This window comes from Oratosquilla oratoria, chromosome 38, assembly GCF_046742065.1.
Source record: "Oratosquilla oratoria isolate Oo_2021 chromosome 38, ASM4674206v1, whole genome shotgun sequence".
In the NCBI taxonomy this organism is placed as follows: Eukaryota; Metazoa; Arthropoda; class Malacostraca; order Stomatopoda; family Squillidae; genus Oratosquilla; species Oratosquilla oratoria.
In genome coordinates this window covers 12,407,911-12,423,348 of record NC_134814.1, presented here as the reverse complement: position 1 = coordinate 12,423,348, position 15,438 = coordinate 12,407,911, and the positions used below count along the sequence as shown (strand labels likewise).

The window sequence follows — 15,438 nt, the reverse complement described above, 5'->3', positions numbered from 1 at the left end:
TCTATTTTTCATATCTCTCTTCTCAACTTTCATCATAATCAGCTCCACATTATTCTCTCCTTCTATGAATTTTGTCGCATTTAGGTTTTTCTTGGTTAGTAACATGACTCCTCCACCCTGCTTTGCTCCTATGTTTCTAATCCAACAATTGTAAGCCTTGGCCTATACTATTTGGTGGTAATGATCCTTTCAATTTCATCTCCACAATTCCCATTATATCTGATTTTTCTTGTTCTAGTCATTTAGTTCATCTATTCCTGATATCAATCTATTGACTAGATAAACACCATATGAGGACGGAGCCTTTAATTTGTACGACGTTTCGCTTATTACAGCTTTTTCAAGTACTTGAAAAAGCTGTAATAAGCGAAACGTCGTACAAATAAAGGCTCCGTCCTCATATGGTGTTTATCTAGTCAATCTTGTCGGCAGACTGCCACTTTTAAGCAACATATCAATCTATGTTGGTATATGTTACCTTTAATTTTGTTTTCCTTTTCTTCTAATTCCTGCATTTCCTTTTCTCTTATGTACCATTTCCTCAGTCTCAAGCCCATTATTCTCCAAAACAAAAAAATCCTTCCTTTCATTTTCTGTTCTTTTTTCATTTTTTTTTTTTTCTTAGCTTCCTGTTTTAGTGTTTTTTTTCTCTCTTTTTCATCACTCAGTTCCTTTCTTATCCATAAAGTTTTGTAGCTATTACTTTTTGCTAGTCTTCCTGCATTTGATCATATTTCTTCCACTATCTTCTGTGAATTTAGCTTTACTTTGAGAGATCTATTCTTCTCTTCAGAATATTTTCCCCTTCTGTATATTTTTTCTATTTCATTTTCAAATCCTTGTCCTTCCTCCTGTATTTCTTTTAGTATTTCCCTTACTATATTCTCCTCTTTTTCCCTTTGCAACCTGATTAGTCCATGTTTTTTTAATACCATAAATTACAATGCATTTTTTCCTGTCTATTGTGTCTCTTACCCAATCTTTTTTCTTTTTTATTATTACTTTTATCAGTGTCATTTGTACTTTCGTTCATTTGTTCTTTGACTATTTCTTTAGTAGTTTTTTGTTTTCTTTATCTTTCATTTAGTTTTTAATTTCCATCATATTTTTTCCCACCAACTTTGCTTGCCTCTATTAATATCTTCTCAACTGCCCTCAGCAAAGTTTCATTTTTGTGTCATAATTTTTCAGCTTTTCATGATAATTTTTTACTATGGCTAGTTCCTTTTTCATTTCTTCCTCTTCCATTTCCCTAATTAATACTGCATTTTCCTTTCTCAATTCACTCACTTCTTTGTATAATTGGGTATGTTCCCTTTTCAATTCAATTTCCTTTTTCATTTCAGATATTTCTTGATTTATTAATATGTGTTTGAAGCCCATACCTCTTTCTGTTTTAAATCCAGAGAATAAATCATCTTCTTATCTAGGACTGTCAACATTAAATTCTTTTTCTAAACACTCCCAAAGGCATTTCATACTTATTCATGTCTAGTCTTCTTTTGGTCATCTCAGTGTATGTTGGTTTATCATCATTTTTTTCAATTTCCTTTTTTTTTTTTTGTAATAAACTTAATCATTTTGATACATCACGGTTTCACCACTCACTATCACACCCCCTCTTCTACTAGTATGAAGGAGTGATTGTGCCAACAGCACTGAATGGGGAAGAAATATGGAATATAAGAGAGGAAGAGAGAAGGAGTTTGAAGGTGTTTGAGATGAAATGTATTGTGACACTGCTTCTGACCCAGGGCAGTGGACAAGATGCAGGGATAACCCATCTTCCAAGTGTGAGGAGGGAGGGAAGAGGGGAGTGTGTAGGGGATGGAATGGGTGGTAATGGTTTCTATGCCTTTGTTTTTTGGCTACCTCCCATGTAAGGGGGAAAAAATCTTTGGTATATGTATGTATGTTTAGTTTCACTGTCCCTCAATAACCAACATTCTTTGAGGACTTCTGAAAAGAAATGTTGGACTCTTATCTGTGTTGCACTGGTGTGGGTCTGTTTTCATATCATTGGCTTACAGAAGGAGGAGGAGGAGGAGGAGTAGGAGAGTGGTTCTATTTTGTTATGTGAAAAAGTGGGGGATAAAAAAATCAAAGCTGATATAGAAAGATCTTGAACCCAGTCCAGATATTGAGTGCCTGCTGATACAAATCCAGATGGAGGTATGTTGCTGGACCACCACTAGCAAATAGCTACTTCTGGTCTCTGGGACTACCTACACTGGATGGAAGAAAGACTATATAATTTCAAACTGATTTAGGTTAGGACTGTATGGGTTACGAATCCACTAAAATTTCATGTAGAGGAAATGCCACTAGCCTGTCTGTTGGTAAAGCTGTCCAGGCAATGGAATGTGTGGTTCCAGCACTAATTTGTTGAATTGGTCCCTCTAACCTCAGCACCTTTTTGGGTCTGGTAATTGGAGACACAGTATGACCTTGTCCACACTGGCCCATTGTGTTGGAGCCCCATGCATAAACCTAAAAAAAATATAATTGACTCATCAAGTTTTTATTTCAATGATTGATGAACTTGTTTTACACTCATATTTATATCAGTTATATATAAAACCTACCTCTGACTCGTGTGTTAAAGCAAGTACATGTGAATCTCCAGCTGAAATGTCCACAATCCGGTGGCTTGCTAAGTCTTCCACAGGTCTTGGCCTTAACATAGTCGCCTCTGCTGATCCAATAGCAAGACAGGCTCCTGAACCCCATGCCCACACCTGAAAATGGGTGTTGTTGCCACATTCACCTCCCTTGAATGAGAGGGGAACAAAAAACCATCAGACTAACATCAGCATTCAGCACCCAGAAGTTGATTAGGAACAACTAACAATACAGAGAAGCAACCATCATAACCACAATAAAAATTATTACAAAATTAAAAACAAAACAAAGCCAGTAATGCAAAGCTACAACTTTTCAGGATCAGTTGAACTGAATGAAAATATATTATCAAGATTGTGATATGTATAGTCTTCATATATACAAGAAAAAAGTGGGAAAGTAAAAAATTATCCACACTTTTGCCATAACATATCTTTATTATAGCCACACTGTGTTCTGTACATGCATGCTTATAGTTGGTACTATTGTGGTCATGTGATTGAAGTTTGAGCCTGATCATGCCATTTTGCTTTCTGTCCTTATAGTACATGGCCAATGCAGTAGCAGTATACACCAAGAACAAAGAGAAGAGAGCCAATTTCTCTGGCCAGAAGATATGTCTGGTGCTGAAATTCTTTGGTGGCTCTTAGCACAACATGGGGTCATACACACCGCATAGAAGTGTGTATGAGTGAATTGAGAAGTTTAAAAGTAGCCAGACAAACATTACTCATGAAGAGGTAGCAGGATGCCCATCAACCTCCACCTTGCTTGTCCAGCCACTTTTAAACTTCTCATTCCACTCACACACACTTCTATATGGTAGTGCACTTTCCCCATATTGCGCTAAAAGCCTCCTATGAATTTCAGCCCCTGACACACCTTCTGACCAGAGAACTCAGTTCACTTCTCTTAGTTTTTCCTTGGTGCATACTGCTAGTGGAACAATCATGTTTAGACTGTAAAGACAGAAAACAAAATAGCAGGAACAGACTCAAACTTCAATCATGTGACCACAACACTACAAACTAAAAGCATGCATGTGAAGAATATATTGTGACACTAACAAAAATATGTTATGGCAAAAGTGTGGATAATTTTTTACTCTCCCCCATGTATATGTATGCGTATGTATGTATGTATGTATATATATATATATATATATATGTATGTGTGTGTGTGTGTGTGTATTTACCTAGTTGTATTTTACAGGACAAGAGCTATGCTCATAGTGACCCGTTTTCATATCTCTCCGCATCCAGTTTATTCTTAAAATTGTGTATAGTTTTGGCATTCACTGTTTCTCCATTTAGTTTGCTTCAGACATAAATCACTCTATGTGGGAAGCTATTCTTTTTCAAATCTCTTCTGTAACTGTCCTACTTTAGCTTCTTTTTGTGTCCTCTAGTTTCTCTCCTGTCCCACTCTAATAAGTCGTCGCTATAGAGAATTTCCATCCCTGTCATAATTCTGTAAATGGTCAACAAATCACCTCTTTCTCTTCTCTGTTCCAGTGTTGATAGATGTAATTTCTCCAATCTTTGTTCATATGTCAAATTTGATAGTGTAGGTGCCATTTTTGTTGCTGCTCTTTGATTTTTTTTTTCTTTTTTTTTTCCTTAGGTGCCCATAGTTTTGCAGCACACTCTAGGTCTTATTAGTGTAACCGCTATTTTCTTGACCATTTCTTCATCCATGTAGTCAAACACATGTCAATAAATTATTAGGAGAGGCTTTTAACTTGTTAAGTTAAGTCTCTCCAAATAATTTATTGACACATTTATCAGGTGTCAAGTCACTTGAGATAATCACTCCCAGGTCCCTATCTGAAACAACTTTTTGACTTCCTTGTTTTCAATTTTATATTGACCCAATATTCTATTTTTGTTTTTTCCAATTTCCATTATGCTACATTTCTTAATGTTGAAGTTCACTTCACATCTGACTCCATTCTCATATTTTGTCTAGGTCTTCTTGTAGCGATCTGCAATCTTCATCTGTTCTTACTCTTGAGTAATTTGGCATCGTCAGCAAAGAACTTCATTTAACAATTTACTCCCTCATCCATATCATTTATTTATATGGCAAACATTAAAGGAGCCAATACAGAGCCTTGTGGGATGCCACTCTTCACAACTGCCTAGTTTGAATTTTTGTCTCAAGTACCACTCTCATTTTTCTCCCACTTAAGAAATCCTTCATCCATTCCAGTAGTTTAACTTGTACTCCTCCTATTATTTCAATTTTTCTTATTAATTTTTTATGTGATACTTTGTCAACAGCCTTCTGCATGTCCAAGAAGGCACAATCTGCCCAGCTATCTCTTTCTTGTATTATCTCAATTAATCTCGAGTAAAAGCATATTAAGTTTGTGGTACACAATCTTCCACTTCTAGAGCCAAATTGTTTAGGGTTTAATATTTTATTTGTTTCTGATAATTTTTTTGCATACTTTTGCTAATGTGCTTGTCAGGGATACTGGTCTGAAGTCTGTAAGATCTTCTTTGTTTCCTCCTTTATATATTGGTATTATGTTTGCATCTTCCCAATCTTGCGGTACTTTTCCTTCTTTGAGTGAAAAGTCTATTATCTTGTAGAATTTGTCTGTCAGTTCATCTATACACTCTCTCATTATCCAATTTGTAATTCCATCCAGTCCATGCAATTTCCTAACATCTAGGTTTTTTATTTGGTCTCTTATTTCTTTCTGTGTTAATTTTATTTCTTTCATTTTAGGGGATCTTTCTTGTTGTCCATCTTCCCAAATTTGTGAGCTCTCAATTGTAAAAACAGACCTGAAATGTCTGATCATGACTTGTACCATTTCTATGTCATCTATTATTCATTATCTCCTTCATGCAGTTTTACAATTTTGTGTTTATCCTTTAACTTGTCATTTACAAATCTGTAAAAGAGTTTACGTTGATCCTTACATTTGTCTATACTATCTTTTTCATAATTTCTTTTTTCTTTCCTGCATATATTCACATATTCGTTCCTAAGTTTTATATATGTTTGCCATTTGGATGTTTTTTGTCCTTTTTCTATTTTTTCCAGGCTTTGTCTCTTCTGTCTCTAGCCTCACTGCACCTTTTGTGATGCCAACACTTTATATAATTTTTTTTATTTCTTTTTTGGTACATATTTGTCAATTCCTTCCTCGTACTTTTCTTTGAATATGTTCCATTTGTCTTCCATCTTTGTTTCCTCTTTGGAGAATTTATCCCAGTTTGTATTTTGGTAAAATTTTCTTGGTTTTACAAAATTCTCTATGTTTATCATTCCTTCCTACACTGTTTTGTTCTTTTCATTCAAACTCTATTAGTATATGGTCACTCTTTCCAATTGGTGTTTTATACTCCATTTTGTTCACGATATCTGGTTCAGAAGTTAATACTAGGTCTAGTTTCAATGGTTCCTCATTGTTTCTATATCTAGTATTTTCCTTAACCCATTGTGTTAAGGTGTATTCGATGGTCATATTCAGTAGAATGTTGCTCCAAAGTTCTTCTCCCCCTTTTACTATCATTTCTTCCCAGATTATATCCTTTGCATTAAAATCACCCATAATTACGATGTTACCACCCTCTTTCAGTAACTCATTTAGCACATTCATTGTGTCTTCCAGTAATTTAGAATGATCACTATCAGACCAAGCCTGTGTTCTGGTGGCACATACACTGCTACAAATTTTCTGCTTTTCATATTTTTGTTTACAGTTTTAATCATAATTAATTCCACATTATCTTTGCCTTCATTTATCTTTGTCACATCTAAACCATTTTTGGTCAATATCATGACACCTCCTCCCTGCTTATCTGTTCTATTTTTCGTCCAGTGGTTGTATAGACTTTGTCCCACTATATTTGTTAATAGAGGTCCTTTCAGTTTTGTTTCCACAATTCCCATAATGTCAGGTTTCTCTATTTCTAGATAGTCATTTAGTTAATTAATTCCAGAGATCATACTATTGATATTTGTGTATGCCACTTCTAGTTTCGTATTTTCTTCTCTTTTTTGGTTTAAGTTTCCCTTTTTCTCATGTACCATTTTTTCAGTCTCAAGTCCGGTACTCTCCAAAATAAAATTCGTTTTTTTTCCATCTCTGTTCTTTTCTCATTTCTATCATTTTCTTCAATTCTGAGAGCCTTGTCTTTCTCTTTTTCCTCATTACTCATTTCCTTTTTTATCCATGTTTGAATTTCTCGCCGTTTGCTAATTTGACCGCTTTTGATAACACCTCCTCGGCTACCATATGAGTTCTTTGTTTTATTTTCAGAGGTCTATGTTGTTTTTCTTTTGAATATTTGCCTATCCTATGAATTTTGTCAATTTCTTTATCAAAATTTTGCCCTTTGTACTGTATTTCTTTCAAAATTTCCTTAGCTATTTCCTTTTCCTCCTTTTCTCTCTGGTATTTATACCTGTCATATTTTTCCTGGATACCATGGACCACAATGCATTTACCTTTGTCAACTGTATCTCTCATCCAGTTTTCCTTTTCTTTTATTACTTTCATGACTGTTTCTTTTGTATTTTCCTCCATCTGTTTTTGTACTATTTCTCTAAAAGATATCTTTTTATTTTCCTGATCTTGTTTCCATTGATTTTTTATTTCAATGAGGTCTGTTTCTTTGACTCTTCCACCTTTCTGGTCACTACCTGTAATTGCTCTTTGACCTTTTTCAGTTCTTCATTTTTATTTTTGTCCTCATTTTTCATTCTTTTGTTTTCTCTTTTGAGGATATCAATTTTGCTCTTTAGGTCACTCAACTCTAATTGTTTGCTTGTTACTCTTATGCAAGATAATCAATTCCCTAAGTATAGCACAGTAGTCCAATTTTAAATCTATGGTTTTTTCCAATAATTCATTTACTTTGCAATTTCTTAATGCTTTACTCTAACTTCTCTATCTATATCTAAGCTTTTACCTATTTCTCCTGGATTTCTTTGAAAACCTGAAAAACTGTTGTTCTCCCACCTTTGGTTTATCCTTGGAGTGTCAATTAAACATGTTTTTTTGGGGATGACACCTCTTGGTGATTCCACCTTACTTATGTCCAGGCCTCTCTTCATTGGTTCGTTTAATATTCTTTCATCTTTTTCTTTTTCCATTGTGCCAACTATACTTATTTCAAGAACTGGATTTTAACTTGTCAGTCACATGAGAAATATAGCTTACACATCCCGCACAATAACTGGTGAATGTTTGTGAATATGGTGTATGTTAGATGGATCTAGGAATTACATGTGTATCTGTCTAAATTTAGTATACAGTATGCTATTCTCATAAAGTTTTGTCTTTTATTTCCAATTTTTCCTCAAACAAGGTTGACTGGGTGAAAGCATACACCCACCCATCCAAAAACCCATTTGTTGTCCTTCTTGTCTCAGCTTCTTGTCTCCCCTGCCACACTGCTTAAGTCAGATGTAAAACAACAAGAAATAACACCTCCACAGTGTGACCCAGGAGCCAAAAGCTGGTTCACCCCCGCTGCTTCATTATACTGTGATCTTCCCCCACCCCAACTTGTCTGCTATTTCCTCCTATTTGCAACCACTCCCCATTAAAATCTATTTTTTCTATCAGGACAGATGACAGGTTAGACTAATGACTCAGTAGGAGGGAAAGCCATTGATGAAAGATAAGTATGGAAGATGCAGAACTCAGAATGCCAAAATTGGAAGTTAGAATAGGATCAAGTTTAAAGTACACCAAAAGTCAGATGAACTAATCAGAAATAAAATATTGTATTTCATATTATGATAAAGACATTGGTGACAAAATAGAATGTACAAAGTCAGTTAAGAAGTAGAAAGAATAGAACATACAGAAGGGGTAACTCAATGAGTCTACTTAATTATAGGTCAGGCAAAAGAAAGAGATCAGAAGCAGAAAGAGTCAGTCAGTCAGAGAGAATGGGCATTGACCAAGGGGTTACTTATTTATGTTGGTGTTTCAGAGTGGTTACATTTGTGTTATGTAAGTGAAATTTTTATGTTGGAAATATATAGAAAAACTAAACCAAATGTTTACTTGGGATACGAACCCATGTCTCCAAAAAGACTGGCGCCTCAAACCAGTCCCTTCAGAGGCATGGGTTCAAATCCTACTACTGCCACTATTTATGCTGGATGATAGCTTGGCCAAGAAAACTTTTTTTTTTTTTTTTTCTTCTTTTTATTTCCAACATAGATTTTTCAATTACATAACAATCTTACACAAAGGTAACCACACCAAAACAAATTAAATTTGTAAGCCCTAGGTCAATATCCTTTTTCTCTGACTGACTGACTCTTTCTCTTGGTTTCTGATCTCTTTCTTCTGTCTGACCTACAATTAAACAGACTCATTGAGTTACCCCCTTGTTTGATGGACATTCTTTTTGCATCCAATGCCTTCTTCACCCCATCCATCCACCTCATTCTTGGTCTTTCCCTTAAGTTCCTCCATCTACTTCTGCTTTCCACACTTTTTGCCAGTCTTCCTTCACATATTCTTTTCACTTGCCCAAAATATCTTAGTATTCTTTGATCAACCCTATTTGCCAGGTCACCATCCCTGCTCTCTGTCACACCTTTACCTCTTTCTCTATCCATTGTTGTAATCCCCACCATACTTCTTATATACATCATCTCAAAAATATTTAGTCTCTTCCTTTATGATTCCTTCAAATTTTATGTCTTCACTTTGCATTTATTTCCTGATATCTATTTCTCATGACACCTTTCATTGTCCTCACACATTCATTTGCTTAACTTATATAATAATTCACTTCCATCCTAATTTCTCCATTCTACGTGTGATCCCAAATACTTTAAGCTCTCCACTTCCTCCACAGCCTCTCACCCATTAAACTCACCTCAAACCCAATGCCATCTTCATTCCATACAACAACATAACAATTCTTCTTTGAGTGGCTTATAGGCCAGTCTGGTGGTTGTTGCTTGTTAGCTGGAAGCCATGGGCCTCCTGGAAGAGTCTTGAGGTAATAGATTAATTGATCTTTGATCCTTTAATGATTACAAAGCTAATGTTTCAGGTCTTCCCTTGTATACCTTGTTTAAAAGTCTGGGAATTATCTTTGTTGCTGCTTTTTGTATTCTATCTTTCACTCTGTGTGAGAATCATACCATTGCTACATATTTCAATTTAGGATGGATTAGTGTCTAAGATTCTTCTTAATAATCTCTTCATCCACACAGTAAAAAGCAACAGTTATATTCATCAGTAATCCTTATGCCACACAATATTATTTATACAGGGTGTTCGGGATAAATTTGACACTTTTTTGGAAAGGAAAGAAAAAGTCATATCTTGACCAAAAATTGATGTATTCTCAAAATTCACAATGCATCTCTTAGAGGATCTTTCGCTAAATAAAGCTCACTCAAAAAAGTCACCCTAAGGCTCCACTACAGCCTCCAGGCAGGACCTGAACCTGCAGCACACAGCCTTCAAGGTGTCCTTCGAGAGACGCCTGAACACCAGTGTGATCCTGGCAATCAGCTCATCCTTGGTGTTGCAGGCAGTACAATTGGTGTCTTTTTCAACTGTGCCCCACACATAATAGTCCATGGTGTTACAATCAGGTGAGTTGGGGGGCCAGATGTTGGGGCTGGTGAAGTCTCAGACAGCCACTTCTGGGTTTTCTCAGAGGTGTGACATGGAGCTGAGTCCTGCTGCCATATGTATGGTCTTTCCACAGCCACACTCTCTACCCAGCACTTGACAACTGTGGAGAGCAACTCAATATAGCCACCTGAAATGAGTCCAAGTCCCTCTTCAAAGATGTGGGGTGGCATGATGTGGCCTTTGCTGGAAACACATCCAAAGATCATCATAATTTGAGGGAGCTTGGTCTTCAAGAAGCACGGGACTTTGTGCGGACTGTAGGCTAGCCGCCTGTTATTCTGCGCATTGTACAACTGGTCCTGGCAGAAGTTCTTTTCATCTGAGAATCAGAGCATCCCCAGCTCAACTGGGTGTTTGACCTTGCTGAGGAGTTTCTTGGGTTTTGTAAGGCAGTTCCTTGGGCCTTGGTAGTGAGCTGTTGGCTCTTGCACCTCTTGTATAAGGAGTAGTGAAGATCCTCGTTCAGCACTTTCTTCTTAGTCGCCATTCCGACGTCCATCTCTCTTGGGAAGGTCTGCATTGCCTTGCCTGGATCTTGCCACACATTTTTTGTAGCTTCTTGACAGATTTTGTTGTGTAGACAGAGTCAAAACACTTGCTATGATCTTTTCTGCTAGCCACTGCTTCCACATCTCTGTCACAATTCTCCAGCTCACATATCATGGCCTTCACGGTATTCAAGAAGCACTGAGCTGCAGCTAAGATTTCTGAATTTTTTTATCCAGCATGATGCAAGTCACTCTCTTCCAATATTCCGGTGCTTTCCAGTTGTCCATGCTCTCTAGCTCTCACACCCACCAATAGTACACAGACTCAGCTACCCATTGAACTTTACCGCTATTAAATCCTTCAAATGGTTCTGAAATGGCAGAAGAAAAAAAAAAATCAAATTTATCCCGAACATACTATATATGTCAGGTGACAGTGTTCTTTATCAACACTCAGATCTTTCTTCTTTTTGCTCTTTGTATTTGTATAATTTTCAACTAAAAAATTCAATCATGGTCTTTTTTGAGCTATTCCATTATCTCTAAAGTTTTGAATTTTCTGGCACTAAAATTTATTTTCCTATCTTCAGTATATTACATATATATATATATATATATATATATATATATATATATATATATATATATATATATATATATATATATATATATATATATATATATATATATATATATATATATATATATATATATATATATACACCTACCCAACAACCTACAGTCCTTTTTATCTCTCACTCTTATGATCTTTGCATTGTCACTTGTGGGACTCTGATAATCATAACCCTCCATCCTGACATTTTCTTTTACTGTTGCCCTCATTTACCTGTTCTTCAAGAAACCTTTCATCAACTCAAGAAGGTTACCTCTTAGTGCTGGTGCCAATGTCTAACCTGCCAGAAGTTGTACTACCAGCTGAGAAATGTCAGTGCCAATAAAGAGAAAACCCCCTATGTAGACACAAATTTACTCAGATGGAAATTAATGTACAAATCCTATCTCCACAAGGAGGTGCAGCCCTAAGGGGCCAGTGCCTGGACTCCGGATCATGTCCAAAATCTTTCTTTTTTGCACCTATAACCTGGGAGGTAGAATTCAACACCAAGAAGTGCAGTATAACTGAATTTGGGGAAAGCAACAATAGAATATCAGGACAGTATAAAATTGGCAGAAAAGAAGTAAAGAAAGTAAATACTGAAAGGGACCTAGGAGTAATCATCAACAAAGACATGTCACCACATAAACATATAAACAAAATAGTTGGAGAAACATACAATTTGTTGAGATCAATAAAGGTGGCCTTTAAATATCTGGGTAAAGAAATTATTAAGAAAATATTACAAACACTGATAAGGCCAAAACTGGAATATGCAGAGCTGATATGGTCACCCAGTACAAAAAAAATATAAGAAAATTAGAAAGAATACAAAGAGCGATGAAAAAGATGGCCCCAATACTTTCAAACCTGACATATCAACAAAGACTGGCCAAACTGGAATTGCCGACCTGGAACAAAGAAAAAAATGAGGGGACCTACTAACCATCTACAGAATTATGAAAGGAAAAGAATGCCTTTATAGAGAGGACCTATTAAAAAGGGACAGAGGAAAAACAAGAGGACATGCAATGAAACTCAAAAAGGATAACTACAGAAGAGACCTGAAAAAGAACAGCTTCCCACACAGTGTGATAGATATATGGAACAAATTGGGTGATAAAATAGTGTGTGCAAAAATGATACGCGATTTAAAAACATTCTAGATAAAACAAGATAAGAAGACAGGGCACCACGAGCATAGCTCCCCTTCCTGTAAAATTTAACTAGGTAAATACAACTAGATAAATACAGTGAAGGGTGGAGAAGATCTCTGGGGAAACATACTACTTAATATGACCATTGAATACACAATGACTCAGTGGATAAAAGAAAATACCAAGTACAGAACCAATGAGGAACCGTCAAGTCCAGATTTAATACTTATGTCAGAATCTGAAATTGTGGACAGAATTGATTACAAAACTCCAATACGGAGGAGTGACCATGTACTAAAAGAATTTGAACTAAAAAAGCTTAAGAAGAAATGAGAAACATAGAATAGGAAGACTAATGTACAACAAAATGAATTTTGAGAAACTCAAAAAATTCTTTTGAAACACAAACTGGGATAAATTCCTAAATGAAGAAACAAAGATGGAAGAGAAATAGAAATAATAAAAGAAATTTATAATGAGGGAGTGAACAAATATGTAACACAACAAAAGCAAGAAAGAGTATACATAAAAAACTGGTACAACAAAAATTATAGTGAGGCTAAGGATAAAAGAGACAAAGCTTGGAAAAGATGGAAAAAAGACAACAAAATTTGTAAATGGCAAATATATATCAAACTAACAAATGAATATGTAAAAATACACAAAGATGAAAAGAGAAACTATGAAAGAGATATATTAGAAAAATGCAAGGAACAGCGTAAACTATTTTACAGGTATGTAAATGATAAACTAAAAAATAAACAAGAAATGGAAAAGCTGTGCCAGGGAAATTATGAATATACAAAAGAAGTAGAAATGGTTGAAATTATGAACAATCATTTCAAATTGGTATTTACAATTGAAAGATCACAGAACTGTGCAGGAATAGAGAGAGAGAGAGATCCCACCCCTAAAGAAGAAAATAACTGTAACACAGAAGGAAATTAGAGACCAAATAAAAAAAACTAGATTTCAGAAAATTACACGGCCTGGATGGAATTGCAAATTGGATATTGAAAGCATGCATAGAGGAGTTGATGGACAAAATATACAATTAAATACTCACTCAAAGAAGAAAAGGTACCACAGGACTGAAAAATGCAAATATTGTACCAATATATAAAGGAGGAAACAAGGAAAATCCAACCAACTACAGACCAGTCTCCTTAACAAGCACAATAGCCAAAATATGTGAAAAATTTATCAAAGGTTGATGAGTTAATCATCTGGAAGAAAAAAACTATACTGAATCCAAATCAATTTGGATTTAGACAAGGAAGATCATGGACAATAAACCTGATCTGCTTCTATTCAAAACTAATAGAAACAATACAAGAAAGGGATGGATCGGCAGACTGTGCCTTTCTAGACCTAAAAAAAGCATTTGATAAAGTACCACATAAAAACTAATAATAATAATAGAATCAATAGGTGGCATCAAAGGAAAATTATTGGAATGGATGGAAGACTTCCTCACTGGGAGAAAATGAGGGTAGTAATTAGAGACAAATACTTGAATTGGGAAGAAATGATAAGTGGTGTCCCTCAAGGTTCGGTATTGGCCCCAATCATGTTTGCCATATATATAAATGACATGGATGAAGGAGTGGAGTGTTATATGAATTTCTTCATAGATGACACAAAAATACTAAAGCAAGTAAGAGCAGAGGAGGATTGTGAATCATTACAGTTAGACCTAGACAAAATCTGGAAATGGACTCAAAAGTGGGAAGCGAACTTCAATATCAAGAGGTGTAGTATAATGGAGTTTGGAAAAAGTAAAAATAGAATATCAAGAAATTATAAAATTGGTGAAGAAGAAGTCAAAAAAGTGGACTCTGAAAGAGATTTTGGAATAATAATCAGCAAAGACATGACAGCGCACAAACATATCAATAAAATAGTTGGAGAAACTTCAACCTATTAAGGCCAATGAAAGTGGAATTTGACTACTTGGATGAGGAAATTATTAAAAAAATATTAGTTACACTAATAAGACCAAAAATGCAGTACACAACAACACTATGGACACCCAGTACTAAAAAAATATAAAGAAATAAGAAAGAACACAAAGAGCAACGACAAAGTTGGCACCAACTCTCTCCAAATTAACATACAAAGACTGTCCAAATTGGAACTACCAACTCTGGAACAAAGAAGAGAAAGAGATCTGCTGACTATTTATAGAATCATGAAAGGAATGGAAATCCTAAATAGGGATGATTTATTAAAATGGGACAATGGAAAAACAAGACACAAAAAGAAACTCAAAAAGGATAACTATATAAGAGATTTGAAAAAACAGTGTCCCACATAGAGTGCTGGATACCTGGAATAAATCAAATAAGGAAACAGTGTGTGCAAACACTATTCAAGATTTTAAGAAAAAACTTGATGCTGAAAGATACAAAGACAGGTCACCACGAGCACAGTGTTAATGTGAGAAGAGAGGAAAAAAGGAACCATAAGAAGGATATTATAGACAAATGTAAAGATCAACCCAAGCTATTCTATCGGTATGTGAATGGTAAACTTAAAAACAAACAGGAAATGGTGAAACTATGCCAAGGAAACATAGAATACACAGAAGATTTAGAGATGGCCGAAGTCATGAACAATCACTTTAAATCTGTTTTCACCAGAGAGAAAATACCAAATTGTGACATAGATAAAAACAAGAAATCTCCCCTCATGAATGAGTTTACAGCATCACTAAAGGAAATATCAGAACATCTATCAAGGCTGGATGTCAGAAAATCACATGGTCCGGATGGTATTGCAAATTGGATTCTAAAGGAGTGCAAAGAAGAACTAACAGACAAAATACACATCTTAATAAACAGCTCACTCAAAGAAGGAAAGATACCCGAGGACTGGAAAAACGCTAACATTGTACCAATATACAAAGGAGGAAACAAG

At 35.4% G+C, this 15,438-nt stretch overlaps 1 pseudogene; it reads right to left on the bottom strand.

Annotated features, from left to right (window-relative positions):
* Window positions 1–15,438, bottom strand: part of LOC143019798 (putative E3 ubiquitin-protein ligase HERC1) — a 245,512-nt pseudogene that overhangs the window by 148,079 nt on the left and 81,995 nt on the right.